We start from the raw sequence: 7,362 nt of genomic DNA, 5'->3' as shown, positions 1-7,362 counted from the left end.
AAAGAAATATATTCAGAGAAAAAACAAACAAATTGACTTTAATCATCATCTAAACAGGTTTTTAAAAATTATGTAAAATGTGTTATCTACTACAATGTTATGTAAAAAAGATTAATACAACAACCACAACAGTGAAAAGCAACCACATTTTAACTAGACAATTTAAATGGGACTTTTCCCAGGTTTGTCTAAATGAATACAACTTTGAACATATATTTTGGAATGAGTGTTGAGAGATGGGCAAACCACATCTCGCGAGTTCTTCCATATAACAATGAACTCCCCTGTGATTGGAGGACCCGACGAGACTCATCCAATCACGTGAGGTCATGGGCGGGACTAACACGGAAGTACTTGCAAGGAGTTCTTCGCTTGTCTGAAGAGCCTGGTGATGCGAGGCTACAAGGAGTAAACAGACTTCTTCACAACTTTTTCTAACTTTGCTGATTCGTTGACTACAATGGCTGGACAGCGTCTTAACCATAGACATACTTCGCCTCCCCCTCAACTCCTCTGCGTGGACGCGAACACCTTTCCACAGCAAGTCGGCAGACCGACGAGAGGAGAGTGCTTTTGAACGCTGTTAGTGGGCTGTCTCGTCAGATAACTACCGCCGACACAGACTCGGACTGACTGCCTTCATGCCTTGGAGATGAAAAACAGGCCAGAGGAGCCCAACTCTAAGAGGAAAAGACGGATGCAATCCCCAAATTGCGGTAAGAATATGTTCGGTGCCTGCTGGCTAAGCTAAGTAGCCTCAAAGTAAAGCTTTCTTTCCGTAGCCCAAGCTAAAAGTAGCCTGAACCAGTGTGTTGCTTTATCAAACTGTGTTTCTGTGTATTTACAGGATGCAGTACGCCGTCTTCACAACTCTGAGGCAACTTGGAGGAGCTACAAACCAGAGCAAGGGTAAGATTTAAAGAATAGGCTATGTGTTCATTCTGCTGCATAAGGAAAAACGTAAACAGATACTCATCTTAACCGTACATTTTGTTTTCACAGACTGACCTCGTGACCACTGTGCCTGATGCCGATAAAGACACTATTGTGTGTAAGTAACGTTTAGTACTTTCTGCTTACTGTTCAATGTAAGGGGATGCATGTTAATGCTGTGCCTAAGTGTATCTGTGTTATACTTGCAGCGCAGGCGGAAGCTGTGAAAAGGTCTCTGGAGCTCTGCAGCCTCACATTCAGAGGCAAATCCTAAATACAGGGCAACACACCACAGATGTTTACAACATGGACAAAATTAAAAAAGAGTGTCATCTGTTACCTACATCCCAGACGCAGCAAACAGAGCTGTGCCGTATGATCATGGAGGAGAATGCTGTGTGTTGTGTTTTGTGCTATGTATACATACATTTTTTATTATTATTTATGCCAATAAAGCTCTTTCTGTGAATAAACATGTTGCTGGCAATTTTTCTTTGCTCAATAAATTCATGTCCATAGGATAACAATATTTCAACCAATTAGGAGTCATTTTCCTAATTTAAAAGTAGCCTATATGTCAACCAATCGCGAGTCATTTTTCTAGTTTAAAAGTATACATATGAACCAATCACAAGTCATTTTCCTAGTTTAAAAGTATACATATGAACCAATCACAAGTCATTTTCCTAGTTTAAAAGTATACATATCAACCAATCACGAGTCATTTTCCTAGTTTAAAAGTATATATATCAACCAATCCCGAGTCATTTTTCTGGTTTAAGAGTAGTGGTTTCAACCAATACTGAGTGAGGCCATTCAAGCCCCGCCTGGCTGCTGCTGTTCATATGCTGATTAGAGCCATTAACACCTTCTGACCCGGCGCTGTTTCGCCGCGATTCATATGCTAATTAGCCCCTCCACCAGTGGTTCGTTTCCGTCAGTATGTGGCACGGACGAACGCGACGTTTGCAGTCCATAAATTGTCGTTAATTGCCGGTAATTAGGGAAATCTGCGGGCGTTTACGGGGACGAAAATCCCACTTTTCATGCTGTGTTGGTTGTTAATTATTACGATGTAATGGTGAAAATACTTTGGGTGGGGGGGATAATTTTTGTCCCCACCGAGGATAAAAATAATTCAGCGGAGGGTAGGACGTGTAAACCAGAGGGGGGGAAAATCCCCACAATCCCCACCATCCCCACCGGCAAATCAACACAGTCTCACCCCTTTGCGTCAAACGGTTGACGCTTGGTCAAGGCCCCTTACGTCAATATACTGACGTGGAGGGGGTACCCTCGAGGTCGTTTCTCGACGAATAGGGCCACTCATAGACTTGAATGCAAATCCCTCATCGTCGGATTTTGACGAAGGGGGGCGGGACCGTTTCTCCCTCACTCCCAGTGCGTCAACAGCCTGACGAACGGTCACTGTCCCTCCTCGTCACATGCCTGACTCATTAGGTGCCCGTTTTTCGTCAGGTTTTGACGCGCTCGGCTTTCAGTTGATTCCAATGCAGTTCCCTTCGCGGCGATATGTGACGCTCAGAGCAAGTGATCCAGCCGACCCGGCTGCGGCACTGACGGACGCTGTGAGCAGAGAATAACTTTTTTTTTTTTTTTTTTTTTTAACTTTTCCTTAAATCTTTATTGAACCTGATGCTGCTGTGTCTGACGTAACTTTCGGCAAGGACGTCCTTTCGGTTATTTATTTATTTATTTAGTGATCATGGTGTTTGGTGCAGAATAATCAATCAATAAATAAATAAATAAATTACGTCCTTGTCGGAAGCTGCGTCAGACCAGGAGGGGGGGGGGGGGTTGTGGATTCTACAGGTGAAGACCACTTCCGCGTTCAAAAAGCTGCTCTGTTTAATCAATATTCTGAAGAAAGATCTGATTATTAGCCATAACGCTGTAACCATCCAAGGAAGACTGTGTAACAATATTATGTGCTTCTGCTGAGTCCAAAAGCCCTTTGTAATATCAACTTTATTTTAAGAAAACACGCTTTGTTTCCAATGTCATATCACGGAGAAGCACTACATTACCCATAATCCTCATATTTATCAGCGACGTGTCTGATTGGTTGAGCTTGCTGTTGCCAGCAAATGAAAAAATAAAACAAATTGAGCTTATATTATTTTCTTAGTAACTAAAAGGTCTTAACATCTTTTTTGTTTTCAACATTGAATAAAAAAAGGGTGCTATATTGTTAAAATTCAACAATAAAGTGCATAAAAGTTGGCTTGACTTCTTTCTTTTTTTCTTTTTTTTCATAATTTTCACCAGCATCTTTCTGGTCCACATCACATCATATTTATTGTAATTTTTAATTCAATGAGTGACATTTTATTTTTTATCTGAAAAACATTATTATGAATTCAAGGGTCAGAGGTCACTGATTAGTGTTAAATTTAACCTTTTTGACCCTGTTTCCTTGAATAAATCACTAAGACTTTGATGCGGGAACTCTGACTCAGAGTCTGTCAGACTTAAAGCTTGAGAGACCCTCTTAGTCAGAAAAGCCGAAATAGACAAAACACATTTCCAAAAGTCGTACAGTTCTGATTTCGTAATATATGGTTCGGGGGCCCAAGACGAACGCGTAGATGTGTGTTTGGTCCTGATCGAGCCATTACTTTTCGAGAGGCGGGGCTTCAAACAGTCGCATTCCTCTGTATCCTTGAGGCCGCCGTTTCCATAGAAACCGACCAAATCACTTGAAACTTGGCCTGTGGACTCATGGTGAGGCCCTTATCCATCACCCCGAGACCCAACTCTGTGGGAGCATGGGAAAGCCAAGTGGCCCCCCGGGGCCCCCTGGGGCCCCTAGAGCAACGGGACCAAAATATTCTGATAGAGGACTCTCTGATATACAACCTATTAATATTTCATGATGATAACTTAAAGCGTGTATGTTTTGTTGAGAAAAAGCAGGAATGGCTGGATTCACTTTGATGTTTGACCCCTGTGACCTTTGACACTTACCAATTGGCTTTATGCACAGCTCCCCTACTTCCTGATCGTACACCAGCTCCTTTAGCTAAAAATTCAGCCTGATAGGCCAAAGCATCTGGAAGCTATTAAAGAATTGCATTTCTCCTTTAATATGAGGTCAGAGAAAGGAGCATTGCTTTTTGGCTATTTGTGACCCTTCTGAATGTCACAGAGCTCTGAATCTTTTGCACACACAATCTACTAGACATTCTGGACAACCTATCAAAATCTCAGCTTCCCGCATCAAAGTCTTGGTGTTTTATTCAAGGAAACAGGGTCAAAAAGGTCACAAATCAGTGACCTTTGACACTTGTGAAGGTCGCACGGGTTTGAAATTGCACACGGTGGATGGCCTTAGGCCCCCGGACAAATACATGAAACTTTCAGCCTTATAACCCCAAGGATGTAGACGTTATTAGACAAAAGGCTTCTAAATCTAGGCTTTGAAGGCCGAGAAACGAGCCTGGACAGTCAGCTGTGACCCTTCTGGACGTCCGACAGGTCTGAAATTCTACAGAAACTTTGTCCCTAGTGCTCTGAACAAAATCAAATCAAAATCTCAGCTTCCCGCATCAAAGTCTTAGTGATTTATTCAAGGAAACAGGGTCAAAAAGGTTAAATTTAACACTAATCAGTGACCTCTGACCCTTGAATTCATAATAATGTTTTTCAGATAAAAAATAAAATGTCACTCATTGAATTAAAAATTACAATAAATATGATGTGATGTGGACCAGAAAGATGCTGGTGAAAATTATGAAAAAAAAGAAAAAAAGAAAGAAGTCAAGCCAACTTTTATGCACTTTATTGTTGAATTTTAACAATATAGCACCCTTTTTTTATTCAATGTTGAAAACAAAAAAGATGTTAAGACCTTTTAGTTACTAAGAAAATAATATAAGCTCAATTTGTTTTATTTTTTCATTTGCTGGCAACAGCAAGCTCAACCAATCAGACACGTCGCTGATAAATATGAGGATAATGGGTAATGTAGTGCTTCTCCGTGATATGACATTGGAAACAAAGCGTGTTTTCTTAAAATAAAGTTGATATTACAAAGGGCTTTTGGACTCAGCAGAAGCACATAATATTGTTACACAGTCTTCCTTGGATGGTTACAGCGTTATGGCTAATAATCAGATCTTTCTTCAGAATATTGATTAAACAGAGCAGCTTTTTGAACGCGGAAGTGGTCTTCACCTGTAGAATCCACAACCCCCCCCCTCCTGGTCTGACGCAGCTTCCGACAAGGACGTAATTTATTTATTTATTGATTGATTATTCTGCACCAAACACCATGATCACTAAATAAATAAATAAATAACCGAAAGGACGTCCTTGCCGAAAGCTACGTCAGACACAGCAGCATCAGGTTCAATAAAGATTTAAGGAAAAGTTAAAAAAAAAAAAAAAAAAAAAAAAAGTTATTCTCTGCTCACAGCGTCCGTCAGTGCCGCAGCCGGGTCGGCTGGATCACTTGCTCTGAGCGTCACATATCGCCGCGAAGGGAACTGCATTGGAATCAACTGAAAGCCGAGCGCGTCAAAACCTGACGAAAAACGGGCACCTAATGAGTAATGGTACAGACACACCAACTCCGTCAACCGACGTTCAGTCAACGGATTCCATTCATGTCTATGTGGAGCAGGAGCTCCGGCCGGGCGGGGCAGATGGATACAGCAGGAGGAGTTGACGGCCCCGTCGCCGTATGTGAATTTGCATAAAGTTCGATAGATTGAACTTTATGCAAATGAGGTCCGTCCAACGCAATGCGGCCGGCTCCAGAAACTTCGTTCAAACTATCAAACTGGGCGGTGTTGATCAAATATAAATCCAGATTCTGTTACTGCACTACACATTTCCCGCCTCAAATGTTTTCAGAAACATACTTTAGTGTGTTGTTTAACTGTAAAATGAGATCGTTTGTGACCCGGCCGCCATGTTGGAAACGGCAGGGCGAAACTCAAGCTCGGCACTACGTCACATAAACGTCACATAGTCCTGCCCACTCGCTGCAGCGCTCGCCGGTCCGTTGTGGCCGGATCCGTCGCCGCCGGAGTTGGTGTGTCTGTACCATCAGGCATGTGACGAGGAGGGACAGTGACCGTTCGTCAGGCTGTTGACGCACTGGGAGTGAGGGAGAAACGGTCCTGCCCCCCTTCGTCAAAATCCGACGATGAGGGATTTGCATTCAAGTCTATGAGTGGCCCTATTCGTCGAGAAACGACCTCGAGGGTACCCCCTCCACGTCAGTATATTGACGTAAGGGGCCTTGACCAAGCGTCAACCGTTTGACGCAAAGGGGTGAGACTGTGTTGGGCAAATCGCACCCTGGTTGTTCGAATAGGGAATAGGTTTGTATACCAGTACTAAATTGGTACCGGGGTACTGAGGCATTTAAAAGGGTACTATACTAATTACAATGCGGTGACATCACCGAGAGAGACGGGCCGCTACAGACTCGTTAATTAATGCAAACACTGCTGCTTGATAAGTTTCATTTTTACTGCGGATCACTGACATGCATTCTCTCTCTCTCTGTGTGTGTGTGTGTGTGAACACAATGAAAGAGCGCTACACGGAGATGAATTAACGGAACGATATTGCGTTGATGGAAAAAAAAAAAAAGCAGAGTCAATTTGTGGTTTGGTCTTGATTCTGTGGCACTACATATGGGAAACAATAGGTGTGTGTATAGAAAAACATGTTGGTACCGATACCGGTACCAAAATGTTGGTATCGTGACAACACTACCAAGGAAGAAGAAATGAATGAAAGGGGTCATTAAATATTAGGGGTGTAACGGTATGTATTCGTCTGAGTGAATATAATTTTTTTTTTTTTTTAAGTCGAGTCCACACTCCAATCCAGGTGGCGGTAATGAGCCTTGAAGCTGCAGCAACCGTCATAACAGACAAATAAGAGAAGTGACGAGAGTGTGAAGTTAGTGGAGCTGCCTGCTTCATTCATGTCACCGTGTTGCTTCTCAGTGAAACACAACAGCGAGGGCAACGGCTCGCAACTGGTCCACTGGACAAAATCTGTCGGCGCTATTTCATGGATGCGTGGTGCATCACTAGAAACGCATCAAACATGTTAGCGCATGTTCGGGGACAGCTCTCCATTCCGACACACCTTCACTTCGACACCCCGCTGTTCCGAAATACCCCCACTTCGAAACACCGCTGTTCCGACACCCTCCCCCCCGCAGCTGTCCAATGTCCAAGGTGCTGAACCGCGTGACGTTGTTTACATTCTGCTTTGTGGCTTGTCTGTGAAACGTGCGCTGCTCAGGGACTGGGCAGATCTGTCCCACTTGCTTTCTCCCCGACTCCGTTGTTGGAGATCTCCACACAATAATAGAAATGCACTCCCCCCCCCCCCCCCCCCCCCGCTCGAGAGCGGCTGAACCCGGCTTGAGCTCACAGGGGC

The 7,362-nt window shown here is 43.4% G+C and overlaps 1 long non-coding RNA gene across 2 annotated transcripts; it reads left to right on the top strand.

Annotated features, from left to right (window-relative positions):
* Window positions 1-335: 335 nt before the first annotated feature.
* Window positions 336-1,394, top strand: LOC146971408 (uncharacterized). 2 transcript variants are annotated; one of them, XR_015037916.1, is made up of 4 exons: window positions 336-716; window positions 848-909; window positions 1,003-1,051; window positions 1,148-1,394. It is a non-coding gene; the product is annotated as an uncharacterized LOC146971408 (long non-coding RNA). The 2 variants fall into 2 exon arrangements; XR_015037915.1 differs by having other exon boundaries at window positions 1,143-1,394.
* The last annotated feature ends 5,968 nt before the right edge of the window (window positions 1,395-7,362 follow it).

This window comes from Trachurus japonicus, chromosome 16 (genome assembly GCF_045865225.1).
Source record: "Trachurus japonicus isolate A0001 chromosome 16, Traja_1.0".
NCBI classification, from domain to species: domain Eukaryota; kingdom Metazoa; phylum Chordata; class Actinopteri; order Carangiformes; family Carangidae; genus Trachurus; species Trachurus japonicus.
This window is presented reverse-complemented; position numbering and strand designations above follow the sequence as displayed.